The sequence below is a fragment of the Myotis davidii genome, unplaced genomic scaffold, assembly GCF_000327345.1.
Source record: "Myotis davidii unplaced genomic scaffold, ASM32734v1 scaffold94, whole genome shotgun sequence".
In the NCBI taxonomy this organism is placed as follows: domain Eukaryota; kingdom Metazoa; phylum Chordata; class Mammalia; order Chiroptera; family Vespertilionidae; genus Myotis; species Myotis davidii.
This window is the reverse complement of record NW_006285313.1, coordinates 1946395-1968015: the sequence shown is the minus strand read 5'-3', so window position 1 is coordinate 1968015 and position 21621 is coordinate 1946395. Positions and strand designations below refer to the sequence as shown.

General features: G+C 50.9%; 1 protein-coding gene across 1 annotated transcript in view; it reads right to left on the bottom strand.

Moving 5' to 3' along the window:
• Positions 1 to 21621, bottom strand: part of LOC102773593 (ankyrin repeat and BTB/POZ domain-containing protein 2) — a 156347-nt gene that overhangs the window by 133908 nt on the left and 818 nt on the right. The window lies entirely within an intron of this gene.

The following is a 21621-nucleotide window of genomic DNA, read 5'->3' as shown; positions in this document are numbered from 1 at the left end:
AGAGTCACTGCTGAGTAAACAGTTCCTAGGATGACGGCCACAGGAGCACGCATTGCTCCCGGGTAGAAACCACCCCTTTTGTGTCCTCCATGGTGCCTACAAGATGCCGGCCATAGGGCAGCCGTTCAAGAAACCCTTGTTGGCTAAACATTCCCACTCTCTGGATCTAGTTAGCTGTAGGCACTTCAAAAGGAACACTGAATAACACCCCTCCTTGTCTGGCTGAGTTCTGAAATAAAAAGCAAATTGGCCACCAAGCCATCCAAGATCCTGAAAGCATGTGGTCTCTGAGGGTGTCACACCGTCCAGTTGCATCTGCGGCGGATTGAAAACAAGAATCTGTGAGATGAACTTGCCTAACGTTTGACAACCCGCAGCTTGGAGCAAATGGTCTCACTAAAACTTGAAGCAGGTCAAGGTGCCATTGAGTTGGAGACAGATTGGAAGAAAAGAGAAGTGGCACTTCAATTCATCTGGCATAATTTAAGGTATTAAAATTCTGTCTTCATGATAGAAATGAGCCCAGCCCCCAGCTATTTAGGATCTACATGACTCTCCCTATAATCTGAATGTTTAAAAGGCCTTCAAAAGAAGTGCTTTTCGCCAAGAGAAGAAAGGTTACCTTAGAACAAACATACACTGCAATCAGTGACTATCATAAATAATAACTGCTTTAACAGTTGTGACAAAAGATACTTGTGAGCTTCTTCTTCTCATTAATGGTCGGTTGAAACGCTCTTCAAATAAAGAAGTTACCCTTATCCGGCCTACTGTGGCAGATGTGTCTCTCTAAGACTGGCTTTTCCATTCTCCTTTTCCCTCTGGACCTCCCAGTCCACACCCAGCCCCAGCATCTTGTCTGCACAGCAACCATCCTTTCCTCTTCTATCCGCAGCCCACTTAGGGTTCTCAGACCATGAATGCTCCCTAGTCCTCCCTCCCAGCGTGGGTAGCAGCTGCTGGCCTCCTGCGACCCATTGAGTCAATGGTGGGCACCTGACCTAAGTTGGGCCAATCAGAGCCCAGGACACTCGCATCAGGACTTGTGTTTGAGCCCTCCCGGAAGCTGACCTGCTTCCTTTGCTATTAGGCTTGAAAGCTGGGGCTGCTGCAGGCAGTTTATAATCACAAGGGAAAGGCTGCTGGAGAAGGTGGCCAACCCAGGTGCAGAACCCCGAGGAGGGAGTAAACAAGAGAAAACAGGGTCCCAAAGACACCCCTAAGCCCTGAAGCCAACCCTCCTTCAGGACTTCTAAATAAGCCTGCACACTCCACTCTGGAGATCAAGCCTGCAACCCGGGCATGTGCCCTGGCCGGGAATTGCATGGTGACCTTCTGATTCATAAGTTGATGCTCAACCACTGAGCCACACTGGCCGGGCCAAAGGGTGTTTTTTAAGGATGACAGAAGGTAAAGTGTTTAGCAATATACCTGGTATATAGTAAAGACCCAATTGTGTTAGCTATCACGGCCGTGAGATCAAACGAGAAAGGATGTGAAAGTACCTTGTAAAAACCACAAAGCACTGTACCCACAGTAGAGAGCATCATCGTCACCAGCTCTCACTCCTAAACTGGCCATGATAATAATGTCAAAGTGTGTGGTCAAGACAATAAACTCAATGAAATGAATTCAACCCATAAATGATACCTGGCCAGGCAGAGAGAGAATTGTCAGTGGGTACAGGCGTATAAACCCCATAACTGTCATTTCAGCAACGGTTTAGCGCAGTCCCCAGGAAATATATCAGGGCTGCTCACGGAAAACGCTATCAATAGCGACTTATCCGAGGTCCCCTGGAGGCCTGGCACGGTTCCCAAGCTACGAACAGCCAGGCCCCTTCTGAACTTTTCCAGAGCAACATCTGCAAAAGTGCAAGTTCAGATCCCTTCCTGATTTTCCAATTTCTTTTAACAACTTCACAGGCAGGATGAAAATGTGCTGCTTTATGAATGAGAAGTTTCAGTTGCTGGACTTGGCAGCAGAGATTTCCAAGAAACCCAGCCGCGAGGAGTGCCGCCTTACCGCGGACCCCTCCCCGTTCCACTCACACATCCCATAAAACGAGGGGGCGCTGGGTTTCCACAGCCGCTCGCAGCCACGGGACGGCCGGGGAAAAAACAGGGAGAGGCCCTCCAGGTGTGGGAGGAAAGCGTCCCCCCTCCACCCCCCACCCCCAGACGGAAGGGACATGGGTGCTTCTTCAGTTTGGAAGCTTTAGAAAACACACAGAACAAGCCTCAGAAGTGCTCCCCGCAAACACACAAAAGGGTCACTTCAAATAACCCGAGTATGGCTTCATGTGGAAAAAATTAAAGCTTGAAAATCGGGTCCATAAAACGTAAGGAGTCTTGGAAAAACAACCCCACTGGATCTCGCAGTCCTCGTTCGGGAAAATAGATAGATTGTTCTCCGACTCTCTTTTCTAACTGCGGCCTGTATACCAGCCGTGTGTGTTTTGGACCCTTTCCCATCCTACCATGATTTCCTGTCTCAGTCTGGGTCCCATGGTAACTGGAGAAATTTGGCGTGCCCGCCCCATACGCAACGACTGGCCGCGCGAGGGGTGCCAAGCGGGTATCTTCTTCCATAACACACTTCTCTCTCTCTCTTCTGGCTCTGTGGCAGGGTTACGCTCTGGCTCATAAACTCTTACGGATAAAATCTTCAGTTTACAAACGGATCTCCCGCCATCCTCTCTGACCCATCTCCCAGGGACGTGAAAGCCTCGTACCAGACCCATGCAGTACCCAAAATTCCACGGCACAGGGCAGAGGGGCTGTAAGGCTGCTGGGCTAACAATCGATGGTCTTGCCATTAGCAAAAGTGGCAAGTAGCTGAGTAAATACAAAATCTCATTTACAGGGTGGACAGAAGTTATCTTGGGAATGTATTTCCTGAGTGTCCCATGGTCACACCGATGGGAGGCTCATGTGTTTGATGTCTGGGGGCTAATTTCTGTTTACCTTTCAGATCTCAACCCAACAGACACCACCCCAGGCCCGGGATAATCCTGTGCCCCCATCTGGTTTAGGGGCCCCGGGCTTCCAGGTTTAGCCCATAAAAGGCTGCAGTACAAATGCTGCTTTAATTCTTGCTCCCCAGCTTCTCCCTGAAGGGCAGGGACTGTAACTTTTCACCTGTATGCTGGCACCACCCTTGACCTCCAGTAGGTGTTCTGGAAATGTGTGCAGCATGGCCTGTGGGCAGACCTAGCCCTAGACCACATCACAGTTCAGGGGACTGACCTTCATGACCTCACTCTGCCTCCTGTTTCTCCACCGACACCCAGCAGGTACAAGTTCTCCCTTCTCGGACATGAGAAAAACCATTCAGATTAAGGTCAAAGAGACACATCATTTAAGTATTACCCCCCCCAAATCCCCCACCCCCCAACTCGATACTCATGCTCCCGCCTCGACCTAAGGGATTAAATAAATTATAATAGTAGCATTTTAGGCAACCACAGTGGAGGACTGGTTTTTGTTGTTGTTTTGCTTGTTTTTGTTTTTAGGAAGTGGAAGAAGAGGTGGCTACTGCCCTGCTTCTGAAACCTGGCACATGGGCAAATCCCATGTCCAGGGCACCCCCACCCGGGGCGCAGGCCCAGCGCAGCCAGCTCTGCAGCAGTGCCTCTGTTGGTTTTGCTAATAGAGCAAACAGACCCTCTTTGAAAGAGAAGCAAGGGCAGCAGAACTCTGCTTTCCTGCCCATTTCCTCTGCCTTATTAAGCAAGAAGAACTGGTTTCAGTAAGAAACCCTGAAAGCCACGGATGGAACAATCGCAGAAGTGTGTGTGGTGGGTCCCAGGGCACGGAGGGCACGGGACACACAGGAACCCCAGTCAGCACGAGGCAAAAGGTCCGCGTCTCCAGGTGAGAAGCAGGCAAAGGCTCTGAAGTCGAACACTACAGTGATAAACAACAAAAAGCTTTACCCGATTACGTGCTAACTGTTGTCCAAATAGTTTACACATGCTGTCGTTTACTGCCTCATTTCTCTTAACACAGGGACACGAGGATTGCCATGTTACATTTAAAAATAAAGAAACGGAGGCTCAGACAGGTTTGATAGTGTACCCACCCCTAGAAGTTAAAAATCAGGCAAAACTAAGGGATGACGACAGAAGTCAGAATCAGGGAAGGGCCGTGAGGGCCTGTGCTGGGATGGGAGTGTGGTGGGTCTTGATCTTGACCTGGGTCGGTTACACAGGCGCGCGTCGGGTAAAACCTCAGCAAGCCGAATGACACTTAAGTTCCTGCACTGCACACACGGCAATTTAAAATCAGGAAGAACAAATCACGCCTCTACCTCAAATCACACAGTGAAGGGTCCCCAAGTTGAAGCCAGGTCTCCCTCACTTCAAAACCTGTGCTCTTGCCCTGGCTCATTTGGCTCAGTGGATAGAGTGTCGGCCTGCGGACTGAAGGGTCCCAGGATCGATTCGGGTCAAGGGCACATGCCCAGGTTGCGGGTTTGGTCCCCAGTAGGGGGGCATGCAAGAGGCAGCTGACCAATGATTCTCTCTCATCACTGATGTTTCTTTCTCCCTCTCCCTCTCCCTCTCCCTTCCTCTCTGAAATCAATAAAAATATATTTAAAAACAAACAAAAAAAACCTGTGCTCTTACCTCCTCTCCTGTGTGAAATTCAGAAGAGAGCAAGGATGGTTTGCACCCCGATGCCGGGGGCCTGGAAGCACACAGAGAGTGTCTCAAATGCCCTCGGGGCTTCCCCCTTTCCGTCAGGGGAGGGAACTGCAGGTAAAACAAAGCCACAGGCCAAGGCCATGCTGCTGGGGGCGGGCAGTGAAGGCAGAGAGGTCTAAGCTCAGACCCAGGCAAACACCAGCAGGTCCAACCCACAGGGTTCCTTCCCTGGGAAAGCCAGGCCCCTGCCTAACTCAATTCTAATGAAAGCCTTCAGAGCTGGCACGGCGAGGGCACAAACAACCCCGTCTTTGTTCTACTCTTTTTGACACACACGGGAGCGTGTGCCCAAGCCCCGCACCGACCTCAGAAACAAGGCACCTTCCACGTCCCTGCTGTCCTGAGGGCCCCGGGTGGAGGCCACTTGGCGGAGGCCCAAGAGCACAGGCTGGGGGTCTTTTGCACGGATGACAGGGAAGCTCAGTGGTGTCACTGGTAGCCTCTGGTGTGATCCAGGGGGTTCACGGGATGATGATGATAATACACGGACCCAGTGAGAACCAGTCGGGCTTTAACCTCAGGTGCGATGTGACTTCACCTCCAAAACAAAAGCCAGGGCCTCAACAGCCTCTACCTCTTAACCACACCCTCCTCTCGCCCCCAGCTCATCCCTTCCCCTCTCCCCACACAACACAGCCATCGCCGGGTTTCCCAGCCCCTCACTTTCTCCTCCACACGGTGCTTACTGTGCCGGTGAGACATCCTTTGGGACAGTCTCCAAATTTAACCTCATAAAAACTGTATCATGTTGAATGCAATCTCCTGAGACTGACTGACCCCCCTGCTTAAGTCCATTGCTAAGGTCCACGCAGCTCCTGTGTCTTCTCCCCTGCATTCAGTGCCAGCTGAGCCTGTGTACCTCGTGAGCAGCTTTGCTTACATGTTTGCATTTCAATTTACACCACCACAAGGCGGGTTGCTGTCAGAACAAAGGACAAAACAAACAGGCGGAGGGGCCTGCCCGGTATCACACTTTAAAAAGTCAGCTTAGCGGGGTAAACCCAGATGTGTCGCCAAAGCCTCTTCATCTTCTGGCTGTAATACTCTGTGTGCTCACCTCACATATGAGTGGGGTCTCTCATCATTCCACCAGGAGAGTCCCCAAAGACACCCCCCGACACACACACACACACACACACTCCAAATAGTCGTCACTTCATACCAGGCACTGTTTCAAGCATTTTAGAAGATGTGCCTCAAGATGCCTATGCAACCAGGGAGGCCTGGAAATGACTGATTTAAGCATTTCCTGCCCGAGCTGCTTTGGCTCAGTGGATAGAGCATCAGCCTGTGGACTAACGGGTCCCAGGTTCGATTCTGGTCAAGGGCACATGCCTGAGTTGCAGGCTCAATCGCCAGTAGGGGCATGCAGGAGACAGCCGATCAGTGATTCTCCCATCGTTGATGTTTCTATCTCCCTCTCCCACTCCCTTCCTCTCTGAAATTAATAAAATATATATTTAAAAAATAATAATTTCCTGCATTTTAAGGAGGAGGAGGAGGAGGTGTGTGGGCTCATATAACAGGTATGTATGTATGTGCGTGTGCATGCACTCACACACACGGTTCTTTGTAGGGGTGAGGGGCCATGCTGGACATGGCGGAGAGCACAGCCTGCCCAGTCAACAAAGCAACTCTTTTCGAAGAAGAGTCCAAGTTGCCCATTAACCAGGAGTGATCTGTCAGCGTCAGGGAAGCCGCACAAAGGACACGGTTTAGTCAGCCTGGGAGGTCCCACAGAAGGGCCCAAGTTACACAAATGACAACACATAATGCAATATCCTGGCTCCACACCCTTCCTTCGTCTTGGGGGCTGGTACCTCTCTCAGCAGACCCACCTGCAGAAGGAGATTAGGGACCTCACCGTTTCTCGATGGCCTTGGCTGCCCCCTGATTTAAGTCCATCTCTGGTAGCAGCTGTGATGAAAATAGTCAGATTCCCTACAAATGGCTCCAAGCTATTTGGCTTTCATTGCAAGTGGCAGATTTAGCACATTCTGGGTGTGGGCAAAAGAGTGGCAATTGCCTAACTACATGGGCCTTTCACACCACAAACTAATCCTATAGAAACAATCCAGCTCTGATTACACTGTTGGGCTGGGTGGTGCCAGTGACACAGCCCAGACCAGCAGGAGGGAAGCGGGCTGGTGGTTACCTTGTAAGGTACTAAAATGACAACTGCACAGATTCATGCTCTTCACCCCCATCATCCTTGGAAAGGAAAAAACGAAGGGAAGGAGAGAAAAGACCATGTGGAGGCCCATGGTACACAATTTAACTTAGACATTCACATGAAAGAGCTAACATCCTCTGAATCACTTATTTTGATTGACAAACAATACATCCTCAGGTAGAAAATGCAAACAACACATGAAGGTGGAAACACACCAATGCCATTGCCCGGATGTAAGGATGATGAGTGTGACACCCACATTTTCTATCTGGGGGGTGCTGTATGCCAAGCCCTGAGCTAAATGCCTCCCCCCACTTCCTCTCATTTAATCTTCACAACTACCATGCTGGGCAAGTTCTAGCATTATCCCCATTTTGCAGATGGAAAAATTGAGGCACCGAAAGGTTAAATAATTACCTGTACGGTCTAGGGAAGTGAGTAGTGGAGTCAGGGTGTGACGTCAGGTTCCCGGTGTGAGCAAACATCTCTCGGACCCCGCTATCCATCCAAGAGGCCCCTCTTGGTCCTTCTCTTCCCAGGGGACACTCCTTTCAAAGCCACCCTCCACCAGGATCCCACTGAGGGTTCTCTTGGGCTCATTCCTCAAAGCGAAGGATGTGAAAAGACCACAGGGCATGGGAAGCACTAAAAACCTTAACCTCTTGGGTAAAATTCCAATTCCAAGGAGCCACCAATTCGGGCAGTGGCTCTGCTGGTGGCAGCTGTCCAAATGGATGCTGACAGGCCAGCTTCAGGCCAAACTCCTCGGAAAAGAGCTCACTTCACGTGGTGGCAGCTCCTGAATGAAAGTGAGCTCACCAGCGCTCCTAGTTCACTGAAACCAACATCCTCTGGCTTATCAAGGGTCCATCAACAGCCAAGAAGACCCTTGGAGGGGAAAAAGCAGGATTCAAGTCCAAGTCCTACTCAGTAGCAGGGACAGTAGCCACAGCACTCCCCGAAGCCCGATTCATCTTCTTAAAAACAGCAACCGTGTCTACCATCTGGAGGATACTGCATGTATGGCTCAAGGGAGAAAATGCATAGAAAACTTTGTAACACATGTAAGCTCTTACTCTGTGGCCAGCATCCTGCAAAGGGCTTTTATACATATTTGGTCATTGTGCTTAATCCTCACAAAATCCCTCCGAGGTGTTTCTAAATCACTGTTTCCCTGACAAGAAAACCACTCCAGAGAGGCTAAGTGACTTGCCCAAGGCCGTGCAGCTTGGAGACCATAAATCCTGAACCCGTGTTAAGGGTTCAGAGGTTAGAGCCACAAGAATCAATGGCCTTCGTCTCCCCTTCCATGAATCTTTTTGTTGCTGCAAACAGAGGCCTTTGAGCGAGCCTGGAGAATGGTTGGGGTGTGGAGACCTGGGACAACCCAGAGGCTGGCCCCGTGACCGCCCGCTGACCCCCTCTAACGCGTGTGTCCCACGGGGCTGTCCTTGCGGACGGAGAAGTTCTGCTTCTATGTCGTCCAGGGTGGGAGGCACCGGCCTCACATGATGAGTAAGCACTAGAAATGTGACTTGTGTGACGAAGGACATGATTTTTCAACCTTACTGAGTTGTATTCAGTTAAACTGGAAAGAGCCCCACATGGCTAAGAGGCTGCAGGACTGGGCACAGCCGCTCCCCTCACACATGGCAGGTCAGGTCTCCCGGGCACCACCCGGCAAAGGCTGCAAGAAAATCCGTACTTCCCAGAAGAGGCCTGAGTGTGAATGAATCAAATGGTAAGTCCTCCTCGCCCCAGAGCAAGCATCATGGCTGTGATCTTGGAACCTGCGCCGCTGGAAGAAGGAAATGGCCCATTCGAACACAAACGGCCTCGCCTCATTTCTTCTCTTTCTTTTTAAAAGACAAAATTCAATGTGTAGAGAGCCCCCAGTTACTTAGGAAAGGTTGTCACTTTTTTCTGGTGACAAACTCCCTTGGCTTATGATGACATAAGGGCTAAAATGTGGTGGAAAGGAAAAGCCAGAAGAGTAAACAAGAAGCCCTCTCTAAGGTGTCATAAATCGAGAGGAAATAGACTCAAGGAGCTAACAGCTTCCAAACGCGCTTCCCCTGGAACTATTTTAAGCAACCAACACAGCCTCGCGGAGGTTATTTCATTCACACCCACAGAAGAGAAGCTTCCAGGATTATCTTTAAAACACGCAGAGAAACAAATACCCACGCCTCTGCCGCCCGCAGGCCGGCCAGGTTGGCCGTCCCACTGGGCGATGTTACTATTTTAAGGCACCTAAATGGCTCAGTTGTTCAGAAGCAGTGAGGGACGGGCTTGCTTCAGCTCCTCTCACCCATTCATTTCTCTGCTCAGGAAATCGCTGCATACACTTCATCCCCACCCAGGCCACTCAGGGGAGGACAGAGGCGGCGGGGCGAATGAGGACTCTTGGAACCCAATAGGCCCCGGCTTGAATCCTGCTGTCACTTACTAGCGATGTCCCCTGGACTTCTCTGAGCCTCCGTTTCTGCAACTATAAAATGGGAGTAAAAGAGTCCACGTGACACACAGGGCATGTGCCTGGGTGCTTTGTAAAGGCTCATGGTAGGTACGCGCTGGCCCTAGGCGGAGAATTCAGATTTCTTGCTTTCTCTGGCTGGGGGGCGGGGCGGAGGAGGGGACACAGCAGGCTGAAGATTAGGGAATCTGGAGTCAGGCTGCCTGTGTTCGATTAGTCTCTACCTCTTATTAGCTGTGTGACCTTGAGCCTGTTCACCTCTCCAGGCCGCAGCTTCCTCTTAAAGATGGAGTTAAGAGTACCCTCCGTATTTACCAGTATTTACTGTTCTAGATCTTTCTCTGCCCTTTCCATGCAAACCTAACAATTCAGGCTTCTTTTGCGTTTCTTCCATGATCCCTCCAGGTGAGCGAGCCAGAGCAGCACAGCTGTGAGGGGAGGGACAGTCACCCCCCTGGGTGGGGCAGAGATGAGCGCTCCTGAACAATGACTCTTTCACCACTAGTAACAGCGAATGTCTGAGCACCCTGAGCCCAGACTTCCCCACGAACTCGACCCACATGGTCTGGGCCCCATTCCAGACCATTCATATCCAAATTTCTGGAGGCAAGGGGGCTTAAGACACACACACACACACACAAAACTTTTTTTTTTTTAACTCTGTGTAGAGAGTTAATGTGAATCCAGGTTAAGAGTCACTGGAACTCTGTGAGATAGGAATCAGGTAAACCCATTAAACCGAAGAAGAAAACGTGGTTCAGAGACTAAGCAGCTGGCAGTCAGGCAGTGGTAGCTCTCCCACGTCCCACCCCTGAGCCACCCTGTCACCATTCCCCTTCTGAGCAGCCGAGGCCAAACCAGCATCCGGCACCTCGATACTCCCAACGCCTTTCCGAGATGGCCCCAAGCCCCAGTGCCTTCTCCCAGCACCCACAAAGGCCCTCCTGGCTAAGTTTCTGACCTAGACTTGACCTCCAAGCATCCGAAGCTGCCTGAAAGAGGCGTCTCACCTTCTTAGAACTGAAGGACACACACACCAAGTCCCAGGGGTCCACAGAACAACTGGACCCAATTAAACAGACCCCAGGCTAATGACAGGAAACCACAGATTTGATGACCTCCATTAGAGGCTGCTGGCTGCCTGTGAAGAAGCTAAAAAGCAATATTTCGAGTCTCCGAAGGCCATCAACCAAAGAATTAGAAGGCTGAAAACTAAATCTCTCCTGCCCCAGGCCCTACCCAGCCCTGCTGGACCCTGCCTACCCTGGGTAGGCCCTAGAAGGGCAGTGTTTCAATTTATCATATGATTTAGCACGTTCAAGGTGCCCTTTCCTCCCAGCCAAGGAGACCCGGAGGCCGACCTCCTTCTTGACCTCTCTCTGTAGTAAGTTTGGGACAAGCAACCAACTTCGCACTCGGGCCTCTGGCTCCATCCTGTGTCTTCCTCGCGTGGCTGTTCCCCTTTCAGTCAACGGCCATTCGTTCTTTTAGCTGCTGAGACCATGACGCTTGGTGTTTTACGAATCCCTCTCTCATCCCTCCCACGTCCAAGTGGTTAACACCCTGGTCCAAGCCTCGGTGCTCTCTCACCTGGATGACTGCAAAGCCTCCTGAGTGGTCACCGTGCTGCCACTCAATGCTACAGTCCACTTCCACCACAGCAGAGAGGGTGAGCTTGCTACAGTGCCAATCAGATCCGGCCACTTCTGTGCGGAAGGCTCCCCGGTAGCTCCCAGCAGAACTCAGGATTAAAGCCAAGGAACTGTATGATGGTCAACGAGGCCCCACCTGGCGAGTCACCCCTCCATCCCGTCTCCAATCGCATCTCCTACTACACTCCCCGCACCCCCACGCTCTCCCCATCCACCACCTGAACCCACCAGGCCTGCCTGGCCTCACTGTGAGGCCTCCAGCATGCCTTACCCTTCCTCATTACCCATCGGACTCACCCTCCTCGCCTTCATGTCTCTTTCATTCACTGTTCTATCACCAAGACCTGGAAGAGTGGCTGGTGCACAGCCAGTCCTCAGTAAGGATCTCCTGAATGGGCAAGCAGATGTACCCCACACTAAACTCGGGGCCTCGCCCCTGTTCGTCTCCAGAACCTCCCGCTGTCACCACCATCCGTCTCCTCTGAGATCCACGTGGTGGGAAACACAGTGGCCTTTCCTGGGATACTTCACAGGCACCCACCAGACAGGAGGGGCCACGGGGAGGCCTCTTCAGAGGCAGCTCCCCCCACTCCGAGGGGGCCCTCACACCTGCTACCGAGTTGGGTCCCCGCACAGCTCTGGCCTGCCCGCCTGTCCTGGGAGGACTGTATCCAGAACAGCTGCGAGCCGCTTCCTTCCAATCGGTGTCCCCCCCGTGCAGCCTGACTCACTCAGCGGCCGAGATGCGTTTAAAGCAGCAGCACCAGGCCCCTGGTTTGCACAGAAACCACTGTGTGGGGTCGTATGTCCTGTCTTCTCCAGGCCGCTTTCTTAATTCTCAACACGGGGACCCGGAGGGTGGGTGCTCCGTGGGGAAGAGGGATGAGGAGCCACCCCCTTTACCGAGCCTGCCATGGGGACTCCCCCGGCCCCGCTCTAACTGGGTGACTGCGAAGTGATGAGGGCTCGGGGCCCATCCACCTCGAGCTCCACATCTCAGGCTTCAGACACCCTGGCAGCCTGTCACCCTCACTCACTCCCGCTTCCCTCCCCTTTGAAGAAGTGGCCCTGCCAACTGCAACAAGCAGCATTTAAAAATATCCCGCTGGGCCCCACAGCCCTGCCTTCTAAATGCCTCACAATGCCTGTCTCTGTCCCACACGGTATGAAGAAGGGTGTAGCATACTTAATTTTTTTTTTTGAGCTGCTCCCCTGCTATAAATACCCGAGTCTGGGGAGGCGGGCTTCAAACACCGGCGGTATGAAGTCACCTCGGAGCCAATCTCACCGCAGTGCAGGCCTGCAGGGCCTGGGCGCAGCTGTCGAGCCCCGAAGTGTTGGGTCAGCCAAAAGTAGACAGAACTCATCCTTCTGATGAAGGGCGGGGAGGGGGGGACTCTAAGTACAATAATCACAGTTAATCCCAATATAAAAAGGATGGTGCTTAGTCCTCCGACCCAGCCAGGTCTTCGGAGAACGCGTCCAGCTCCATCTGGGGTGTTTCTTTCCCAAGGATACTAATTACAGGGCTCGACTTCGGGGAAATGATTTCACAGTGTCCATGTGGGGTCTAGAAACATTATCAGAGACAGAAGGGCCCGTGGAGAATCTGGTCCAACCTCTTCACACCACAGAGAGAGGAGCAGAGAGCCAAGGAGATGCAGTTATTCACTCTGGGTCATGGAGGGGCCAAGCTCCGATCCAGAACTTTTGGATCCAAATTCTTTGCTCTCTGAACCGACTGTCCCAGACGCTTGTGCACACCCACTCGGTGTGGGGGGTGAGACTCGGCTTGTGTGTATTAACAACTCTCCTAACAGCAAATACTGATTCTCATATTTTAAGAGATAGAGACTTAAGTTGTTTTTTTGTGTGGTTTTTTTTTAAATTTTCCACAAAAGGCTGGCCTCAGTTTTAGGGATGATTTTCGTGCACTGAAAGGCCCGTTTTGACTCTTCGTGGCCCAATTTAAATTCCCCCACCCCTAACCTTGTATCTGTGGTATTTTCAAGTTCAGCTTTCCTGGTTAATTTTTCCATCGTGGGCCTGACCCCGCCCCGCAACCTCGGCTCACTTTGAGAAAGCAAACAATGGGTCCCAAATTATGAACCACAAACAACTACAGATGTATTTTTGGAAAATGTTCAAGATGTCCCTTTTTCAAGTGACAAGAAAAATCCTTTATAACAGTAGGGTCAGGAAAAGGACTAACACCCTAGGTTCTGAGCTAAGCCACTGACGATCTCTCACATTTTATTCTTGTTGGTGAAATTCTGCTGGATTCTGAGAAGTCCAATCCAGGCGGCTCATGCTACAAGGTGGGCCCACAACAGCGAACATTTACCACGACTGAGGTCCTTATTATCAATGCTCTGGAAACACCTTCGTTGAGAATTAGAAAGTGACTAATCCTCTCTGAGAACTGAGCTGCTATTTTCCAAAACTCAAAACTGGAACCTGAATGTATCAATGTATCTGGGGCCCTCTTACTGCATCTGCGCTATGTCCCTTCCCACCTCCATGTTCGAGAATCCTGGCTTTGGCCAAAGTCCATCCCATGGCCTCATTTAATGAGTTTGTCAGCCCTGAGCTTCGTCCCGTCCTGGGGTTGCGTTGGCCTGAGATGCTACGTTCGGGGCCATGGAAGAAATGCCAAGTCAGAAGCCAAAGTTAGCAGACGCAGCAGAGCTCATCGAAGCCTCGCTCTCCGTGCCCTCCCCACCCAAGTCTGCTCGGTGAAAGCCTTCTGTCGTTTACTGGCGTTGCTAGGACAGCGGGCTGGGGGCATTTTTGAGGTCAAGCTTTCAATCAACCAGAGGGGTGATGGGAGGTCTGGGACTGTGGTTAGGATGAGCTGGGGAGCAGACACACTACATTTCTGAATTATAAAAATAAGTTTTGGAAAACTCTCTTCCTGCACTCTGGCAGGCTCCGCAACATCTGGATAAAAGATGTGGGAGTTTTCCCTCTGACGGTCTTATCTGCCCTGCTCCTCTGCCTTGTTCGGCCTGAGCCTCCCAGCCCAACGGGGTAACTTGCTGTTTTCCAAAACACACACTTTGGCTCCAGGTCTTTGCTCACACTGCTTCCCTCTTTCTGGAAGCCTCGCTGTTCTCTGTGCCATCTCCCTTCCCTGTCACAGCTCCCGCGGCCCCAATCCCACTGCTCATGTGCCACCTCCTCCCCAAAGCAGCCCTGACTCCCTCCCAGCCACCCACCCCGGGCTCCTGCCTCTCTTCTGAGCTCTCCAGGCACCGAAAGCTTCAAGGTGCCCATCGATGGGATGGACATTCTATCTACCAACAGAGGGGCTTGGGAAGATGAGATGAAATAGCTGATGAAAAGCTGCCACGACGGGAAGGGCAGGTTGTCGGCACTGCCCCTGGCATCTGAATGCAGGGACCACACGCTTCCTCATTAAGGACCCACGTATGTGCTTTACTTTCCTCACTAAACTCTCAACTCCCTGACGGGCAGGATATGTGCTGGTCCTCCTCCCGACGGTCTCTGCGGCCTTACATGTCGCCGGCGCTCAGCAAGTGGTTGATTAATGTGGCCAGCGTGGCATTTCCCAGGCTCACGTGGGCTGTGTTTCTTAAGCTTCTCCTCCCAGTTCGGCATGCAGCTCCAAATATTCCGCCAAAGTTGCAAAACCATTTAGGCCTTTTTTTAAAACAAACAAGACGACCACAGAGTGTGTTTACATGACAGGCCAGCAAAACACAAAACACCTGCCGTCCTGTGGCTCCGGACTTGGCAGCTGCAACAAGCGGGGTCCGATATCCACCACTGCTCCCTGGGGCCTGGGGCTTCGCATGTACACTGTCGCTGTCATCCCGGCCAGGAGGACACAGGCCCGGAGGGAGGGGCCTGATCTCAGGGCCCACTGCCAGCTGCTTCCTTGTGGGAGCAACCGAGCCATAAAGGAGCAGGGTGCTTTTTCCAGAGTCCATCACTTCCTCCTATTAGTCACCAAGGAAAGCCTTGTGACGAATACTCGTCACCCTGGGATTCAGGTCCCGATCTTTCCCTGCACTGGAGACTCCCACTTTGGCAAGAGCAAACACGACTGGTGCATCCTACACAAGTTTGCAAAATATAGCAATAATTCGAATTAATATTTTATGGGGCAGGCACAGTGTAAGGCCCCTTACAGAGACTCATTAAATCCTCACAACCATCCTCTGAGTTGGGTATGCTTTCTAGTCCTACTATTGAGCAGTGTTTTTCAACCAGGGGCGATTTTGCCCCCCAGGGCACATGTGACAATGTCTGGAGACATTTTTGATGGTCAACACAGGCAGAAGAGGGAGGGGGATGCCCCTGGTATCTGTGGGGAGGGGCTGGGATGCTGCTGAGCACCCTACCATGCACAGGACAGGCCCATGGCAAAAAAACACCAACCGATCCAGTCCAAAACGTCTGTAGTGACCAGGCTGAGAAATCCCGCGACAGAGGAAGAAACTCCAGCACAGATGTTAAACCACCTGCCCAGAGCCACACAGCTCAGGAGTGCGGGAGCCGGGAATGACACTCTTACTGTGAGCTCTGAACTCTAAACCGGCAGCAGCTCTAAGCACAACCGTCCTGACCCCTCGTTTCATGGTCGAAAAATGGAGTGACTTGCACTTTGGGACCTAACACAGACTTCAAAGCCGAAGCATTTCAGCTGGTCCCTCTCTCCCCACGGTGCTAGCACTGAGGTTTCACCAGTGGCCTGACACTGCAGCGGACTCTGAGCACATCCAAGTCCCCTTCATAAAGGCATTTCTGCCAACTCCAGAGCCAGAGCTCCCGAGACCAGGGGTGTGTCCACCTTTCGGAGCTGACTCGCCCCTCGGGGAGAAGATGATCACAGTGGAGTCTGCAGTCTCTTCATTCACTAAACTTATTGATCACCCAGCAGCCAACACACCCAAGGCCCTCCGTGGGCAGCAGAGCTCCATGCCCCCTCAGGAGCAACAGTAATGGCTCCTCAAAATCAATGCCACCTACAGGGCGCACTCTGGGACGGCCAGCAAGCACCACTGAAACAGCAGCCCAGCATCCTTTGGAGGAAGGCCCATGCCTGGTCTTCACTGTGGTTGTGAAGATTCACTGGGCTACTGGACTTAAAGGGCCCGGACACAGCCAGCCATTGATAAGATCTATAATAAATCCTGTTATTGCTATGAGTTTGACCCTCATCACCATTAGAAGAGGGTCAAATGCTGTCCTGCTCTTCACCACCTTTGTTTTCATGATTCTTCACACACACACACACACACACACACACACACACACACACACAACAACAACAAAAACCAAAAACCAACACAGGCCTGGGCTTGAGCAATGTGGGGCTTGGTTCTGGCCCAGCCATGACCGAGCTGTGAATTCTGGGCTCCCAGAGACCCTTCTGTGAGGCCGTTCCATTCACTGGATCTTTGTGGGGACCCGGCGAGAGCAGAGATGGTAAACAGTCCGAGGTGTTGCACAAAGACCGGACCTGTTATTATAGCTGTACAAGTGTGGAAATGGAAGCCAAAGCATCTGCCCACTGTCCAAACCTTATGAGGTAGATGCTGATGGGGAGGTGGGGTAAGAACCAACCCGGGGATTAGCAGCAAAGTGGCTGTGGCTTGTTTCAGACCCTTGGGTGCTGCGATGCACCCAGCATGACTCGGCAGTGAGTGCCTTGGTTCTGTTCTCAGATTGGAGGCAGGTGGGGTGGACACAGACACGCCTCTCATGAGCAATAGTCAGCAGCAGAATTGCCCTCTGGGGCAGCTCTGCAGGCAACGAGGGATTGGAATTGCTATTCTCAGGGGAACTGACTGCTTCTGATTTTCAACTCAACCCTCCTGTGGATTTGTCATTTGCCTATTAGACTTCTACTATAAAACCCCCTCTTTGGGCATCTCACATTGAAGGAACCTCCCACCCCCTCACCATTTACATTGACTCCTCACAGCTGGCCTGGGGTACCCTGCTAGAAATGAGGGTATCAAAAGGCTGACTGATGTCTCTGTGGTTTGGGTACCCCACCCCTAACTCTATTCATCAAGAACGCGACATTCCCTGCCAGGGTGGAAAACAGGGAAAGTTCTTCCAAGGGGGAGAGGGCTCTCAAATTAAATTTCTGGAATTAAACAACATTTTGTATGGGATGCGCCATCAACTGCCTAACATTTACGGAGGATCCACTCTGCCCAACAGTGTGAGGCACAGGGAGGCACGACACCTGCCCGTGCGCTCAGTCTGATGAGAGAGACAGACACAGCAGGAAATGGTTCCAGAATCCGCTCAGGGTGCTGTGGAGATGCCAGGAAAGGTGGCTCTTCCCGGCGGGGGTGGAGGCAGGGCATGCTCCCTGGAGGAAACAGAACTCCACCTGTTCCTCTAACTACATAAGGCTGAGTTGCATTTCTCAGACATTCAAGGAGGGCGGGGAGGGGAGGGGAATTAAGTTTTTATTTCCAAAGCTTGCTGTTTCAGTTTTACCCTCCTTCCCCCCACCCTTGGCTTCAATAAAATAGTCCGAGATGAGAAGCTGCCCTCCTCCCTCAGACTACCCAGATGTGGAAACTGATTAAACAGCAACTAGCAGCTCCATTAACCCTTGGTCCTTCTGTTGATGATCTCAGTGGCGAGCCGTCCCATAATCTCCTCGCTAACTGGGTCCTACCACTAGGAGAGTTTTCATCCCTGCTAGAGATGCAGCCCTTTTATGTCTCGGCTGCAACCATTTGTTAGGATTTGCCTCAGCTGATAACTGAATAGTTCAGGAACGTTCTCGGTCACGATTTGTTGCCTAGAGGTACTGAGATAGCAGTAGGTTTGATATATCGCCTATTGCTAATGAAGCTTCAGAGAGGCCTTCCTTGGCTGGCATTAAATTAGTCCCAGTCACATTATCCTACTTAGTAGGACCTACTACCTTGGCCTTTTCGCCTTCTTTTTTTAAGTCACACTGATAAAAGAGCATATCCCTATTTATTTTTTGTCTCCTCCACTAGTTTGTACGTTTCAGGAGAGGAGGACCACTTAATCCACAGCACTTTTAACAGTGGAGGGCACAGGGCCAGGGCTCCATAAATGTTTGTTGAGTGAACTATTGTTATTCATTGAGCGTTTACTATGTGCTATGGTCTTTAAACCTCTGATCTCACCTAATCCTCATGCAAACCTTGAGTTAGGTGCTGTCATTATCTCCCATTTTACAGATAACAAAATTGAGGCTTAGAGTGGTTAAGACATTTGTCCCAGGTCACCCATATAAGTGGCAGAGATGAGCTTTGAACCCTCACTGTGATTCTAAAATCTGCACTCTTTGCCACGCTGACAGAGTGCTCCTCATGCACATCCTGGTTACTGTTTTGGAATAAGGCTGTTCTCACCAAAATCCTATCATTTAACCCGGAGCTTCAGAATTGAAGAGAACTTTCTCAAATGCCTTGTAAACACATAAAAGCTTAGTAAGAAAAAATGGTCCAGAAGGAACCCAGAAGTGAGACCCAGCATCAAACTCGAATACAGGGATGAGAGAGAGAGAGAGAGAGAGAGAGAGAATGAGAGGAGTTTCTGTACTTTGCCAACTCCATCTTTATAAAGACTGCTCTATTAAAGTGGACTCTCCACCTCCCATAAGGAAGCCACAAAGATATCATCACTTAATGACACTGCCCTGGGAACATGGACATCGATACCAAGTGAGCAAGTGACATATAATCCCCTGCTGCGCTATGAGATCATGTTGTATAAACACTACAGAACTTTTATTGCCCATCTCGGGCTGAGCAAAACCATATTTGCCCCGCACTCTGAGTAATGGACAGGCATAGATGGACTAGGGCCCTTAAATTCCTGGCTGGAACACATTAAAAGTTTAAGAGCCCTATATAGGTGAGCCAGAGACATGTGCCCATGCTATAGAATTAGCAGGCACAACAGCAATAAATACATAATTTAAAGGGAAGACCAGCAGGACTAGAACAGTGGTTCTCAACCTTGGCTGCACATTAGAATCACCTGGGAATCTTTTTAAAATCCTGATTTCTGGGCCTCATCCTCCGGAAATTCTGTTTCTTTGTTACTAATGTTTTGGCCCCACCCCATAACAAAGAAACAGAATGTCCGGAGGATGAGGCCCAGAAATCAGGATTTTAAAAAGATTCCCAGGTGATTCTAATGTGCAGCCAAGGTTGAGAACCACTGGACTAGAAGATGAACCAGCACTCTCCTTCCCATGTGTAGCCATTTCCCACGTAGTCTTCAGCTGTGGGGAACTTTGCTCCATTTCTTTCCTCAGCAGTTGATGCTCCCCGTCTGAAGTCAGCTTGCAGGCATAAGTAATTCATTGCTCCGCTACTAACATTCATTTCACTTGGTCTATAGAGACTCGGTAAATCAGCCTAGTTATTGTTGACGGAGGCCACCTCCAGGTTTTCATGTATAAAGAATGAGCATCCATGTTACTAAGTGGAAGTGAATCGTCACCCCGCCTGCAAGGGAGTGTTCCCTGGGGACCAGGGAGTGCACAGCGGGAGATGCTTGCTCGGATCATCCAGGGAGCTGTGCTGTCTGTCTCAGAGAGTCTGCTGTCTTGACTAGCATCACTTAAGAAGGATTGCTTGGGGTGGGGGAGAGCGGCAGGGAGGAGGTCAAATCATAGGGTCACAATCCCATGTCAAGAAACTCCCAAGGAGCGATGACACTAGATAAGAAACGGCCCTTTCACCCTAACCGGTTTGGCTCAGTGGACAGAGCGTCAGCCTGCGGACTCAAGGGTCCCAGGTTCGATTCCGGTCAAGGGCATGTACCTTGGTTGCGGGCACATCCCCAGGGGGGAGTGTGCAGGAGGCAGCTGATCAATGTTTCTCTCTCATCAATGTTTCTAACTATCCCACTCCCTTCCCAATAAAATATATTTTAAAAAAACGGCCCGTTCGTGGAAGACACCCATGTTTCAGCCGTTTCTGGTCACCCTGCATTTTCAGGGGACCCTAGAGAGGCAACTGCCCTTACTCGCCACGATCTGTCCTTCGAAACGCTGAGAAGCTCCTGAGCTGCAGGACACCAGCTGGTGGGTGAAGGGCATGTGTTTGTTTTCTTTTGTTTGTTGGGCACCTATCAGTCCACCTTTGTTCTAGTTTGGCTTATGGTGGTTTATGGGGTTAGGGCAGCCGTGGGCAAACTACGGCCCGCGGGCCAGATCCGGTCCGTTTGAAATGAATAAAACTATTGAAAAAAAAGACCGTACCCTTTTATGTAATGATGTTTACTTTGAATTTATATTAGTTCACACAAACACTCCATCCATGCTTTTGTTCCGGCCCTCCGGTCCAGTTTAAGAACCCATTGTGGCCCTCGAGTCAAAAAGTTTGCCCACCCCTGGGTTAGGGCCTTGGTCTTCTCTCCGAGGAGTCTTTACTTCTTTGACTGTAGCCTGGTCCTCCCCTCAGCCAAAAGTTCAGAACTCTGTGCCCTGGGCTATGACAACGGATGGAAATCCCCCTGCCCTCCACACTTCCTCTCCAGGAGTCATTCCCTGTGTTGATGCCACAACCCTGGAGGGCAAAGCACAACTTATCAGCTGTGATATCATCAACTGAGATTCTGGACTGACCTCAACGCTGACCTAAGAGGAGGAAAATTAAAAGGCAAACGCTCTGCCACCCCAGGCATCTCCTTTGGCCGTGCCAGAATTAAAAACAAAACCAAGGAAAGCCCCAGTCAGCCATGCTAACACATGCAGACTGTCCTACAACGAGGCCTAAGAAGTCGACTGCTCTCCTTGGAATCGGGACTAATAAAAACAAAGCTGCTTCCTTTTCTCCAGTGGCTAAAAGCCTGCTTGGGTTCATGTTCTAGCTCTGTCACTGAACATCTGAGTAATCTTGGGCAAATTACGTCACTGCTGGGTACCTTAGTTTCCCCATCTGTAGAATGGGGATAATACTATAGGTACCCACCTAAGAGGGTTGCTAGGATTACCCAAGTTAACTTGTAAAGTGCTAAGGATAGAGATGGAAACATTAAGTGCTAATTTTAAATTTTAGCTATTATGCTCATGCTAAACCATGTTTAAATGTAACCCCCTGTATGCCTTTTCCAGTACCCACCGGACCTCTTCCACTGAATGCTCATTTGCCACTGAAAGCTGCCCCCCCGCCCCACACACACAAATGGCCTTCCAATCAGATTGCTAGGATGACTAGCCATAGTACCATTCTAAATAATTTATGGTTTGCTGACTCCTGAAACAGGAGTCTGGTAGGCAGTTTGCTGTGGAGCGTGTCACACCCTAACCTTGCCAGGGAGAAGGTCAAGTGCTTCCCTTCCACCCTTTGCAGGAAGCCATGTCATCATCCTTCGGAGAAATTTAACTACCCAGTGGTTTCTTCCCCAGTCCTGACACCCTGCAGTTGCCCATCCCCCATCCCCTTTCCCCATAATGTGGTTTACTGGGTCATCTGTGTTATTGTTACCGTCGGAAAAGCCCTTAAGATTGTACATTTAATACAACACAGGGCTTTCATCAATTGCTCACTTGGGTGGGGACAGCTTGGACAGTCAGGCCCTCGGAGCCAGGGGATGGTTCCCTTCCTGGGAAAAGGAGCCAGGCAGGCCG